The sequence below is a fragment of the Salmo salar genome, chromosome ssa19 (genome assembly GCF_905237065.1).
Source record: "Salmo salar chromosome ssa19, Ssal_v3.1, whole genome shotgun sequence".
NCBI classification, from domain to species: Eukaryota; Metazoa; Chordata; class Actinopteri; order Salmoniformes; family Salmonidae; genus Salmo; species Salmo salar.
Genome location: NC_059460.1, coordinates 66,407,342 through 66,409,922, shown reverse-complemented (window position 1 = coordinate 66,409,922; position 2,581 = coordinate 66,407,342). Strand labels below are relative to the sequence as shown.

General features: G+C 42.0%; 1 long non-coding RNA gene across 1 annotated transcript; it reads left to right on the top strand.

The window, feature by feature from the left end:
* Positions 1 to 410: 410 nt before the first annotated feature.
* On the top strand, positions 411 to 2,097 carry LOC123728952 (uncharacterized). The gene is made up of 3 exons (XR_006760637.1): positions 411 to 665; positions 1,218 to 1,275; positions 1,436 to 2,097. It is a non-coding gene; the product is annotated as an uncharacterized lncRNA (long non-coding RNA).
* The last annotated feature ends 484 nt before the right edge of the window (positions 2,098 to 2,581 follow it).

The following is a 2,581-nucleotide window of genomic DNA, read 5'->3' as shown; positions in this document are numbered from 1 at the left end:
ATTAACCTCTACGGGATCAGTGTCCCTAAACTGGGACTGTTGTTCAATATGCGATAATGAGACTAGAATGACATTGTAAGCAACAGCCACCTTTCTGGGCTCCCGAGTGGAGCACTGTTCTAAGACAATGCAATGCAAGAGGTGTCATTGCAGTAGCTGGTTGAAATAAAAGCTGCATCACATCTGGCTGTGATTGGGAGTCCCATAGGGTGGAGCACAATTGGCCCAGCTTTGTCTGGGTTTGGCCGGGATTGGCCGTAATTGTAAATAAGAATTTGTTCTTAACTGACTTGCCTGGTTAAATAAAAATAGACATGTCTTATTTGGGCAGAAAGCTTAAATTCTTGTTAATCTAACTGCAGTGTCCAATTTACAGTAGCTATTACAGCAAAAAAAAAATGGCATGTTTGAGGATAGTCTACAACAACAAACACTTTATCACGTCAACTGGTTTGACACATTCACCTCTGAAGGTAAATAATGTACTTACATTCAGTAACTTGCTCTGATTTGTCATCCTGAGGGTCCCAGAGATAAAATGTAGTGAGTTTTGTTTATAACAAATACATTTTTAAATTCAAATGTAGGAACTGGGTTCTACAGTTTGACACCACAGCTGTCCCTGGCTCCACACACACCCTGCCCGGACATCTAGATGTGTGAAGGTTGGTGTTTTTTCTGTAGGGAAGCAAATTATCCATCATGTATGATATTCCTGGGAGCTTGTAAACAAATGTTTTTATTACCATATTATTTTTGTATGTTCTCTATAGTTATGTCCTTGAAAATGTTTAGTTTGACCATTTCAGAACATTTGGGCAAACTCCTGGCAGATGTAATTCTTCACTGGATCAGTCTGAACCTTTGCACACATACTGCTGCCATCTTGTGGACAACATCTAAATTCACACCCATAATTCTATCTCAATGGATGGCCTTTCTCTTGCATTTCAAAGATGATTTGTATTATCTTTTTCCAGAGCTAATGTGTTATATTCTCCTACATTCATTTCAAATTTCCACAAACTTCCATAAACTTCAAAGTGTTTCCTTTCCAATGGTATCAAGAATATGCAAATCCTTGCTTCAGGTTCTGAGCTACAGGCAGTTAGATTTGGGTATGTCATTTTAGGCAGAAATTGAAAAAAAAGGGTCTGATCCTTATTAAGAGGTGATGACCACTACCGTTGTCATCTCTCTCCTGACATGAACTGAAGCCACGTTTCATGTGCCCGCTCATTCACTGGCAAGTTGAATGTTTCCTGTCCCAGCACTGTGAGTACACTTATACATTTTCTCTCATTACTGTATGTAGAGTCAATCACACAAACACAATCATATTATTACACATCAATGATTTTAATCCTTGCTTGGACTAACTCATTCTTAGCTCTTTTGTCTAACTGTGTTGTGTTATTGTTTTTTGTCCTCCCAGTCAAATCCTGTCCTGCCCTCAGTGGAAGAGTTGAGCTCTCTCCGAACACCATCCATCCATCCATGATGAGCCTGTCCTGCACTGAAGTCTATGAACACCTCAGCCCCCGTCCTTCACTGAAGTCGAACCTCTGAACACCTCAACTCATGCCTCATACCCTCATTCAATCACTGCTGTGATCCCTTCCCAACACTGTAAGTAGCTCTCTCGTTCCCATTCCCCATAATACTGTGCTATAAACGTCTTTATTAAATGCTTGAGGTTAAAATAATCAGTCTTTGACGATTTCTTTTAAACACGCTTTGCCATCTACGTGCATTTCGCGCCTATACTATGGGTCTCCCATCCTCCTCAATTGTTCAAGTCACCAGCCTCCACTGGTGTCCACATACTTTTGTGTATATATAGTGTATTTCATCTGTTATATGTGTGAAATCAGTTTTGGTATAATTTTGGTTCAGTTTTTTTGGCAATTACCGGGGTGATTATCAAATTGGCATGGCACCTTCCACTGTTGGGAGAAAGAGCAGAGCAGGCCCTACTGTCAGGAGGAAGGGCAACGGGGGAAAACCTTTAAAAAAATGGCATGCCCTTCTAAAACTGGTTATAATTACAGCTCTGTTTATGATATTAAGATCCTAACAATGGCAGTCTGTTATATAGACTCATTTAGGAAAAGTCAAGGAGGGGGGGGGGGGGCATGACTTTAAAATTGGCAGAGAAGGACGACCAGAAGGAGCCGCTGCTCAGTGCAATGCAGCCTCCATCCTCATGGATGAAGACCATGTGGAGCTAGTGTAGCGAACCATGGCAGCAGTGGCCCTACCCTCTCTGGCCATCTTGACAGGGCCCCGGAGATCTCAGACGACTAGTGGAAGGACATGGTCCAGAAGACGCTCCAGACTCGCCAAACCTCAGAAGGCCTGATTATGGAGCGCAAATAAGACTGAATTGCCTCCTCTCCCACAGCGTCTTTAACTGTGCCCTGCATTTCACCATCACACTTACCCCAGGGGAGTCTGAGCTGAGGTCCTCTGAACAGGTCATGAGTCCTAGGTGTCTCAATTCTTGAGATATGAGAGAAATTGTGCAAACCCCTTTATGTCCAATTCATATTATATTGGGATATACCTCCTAAATATTTGT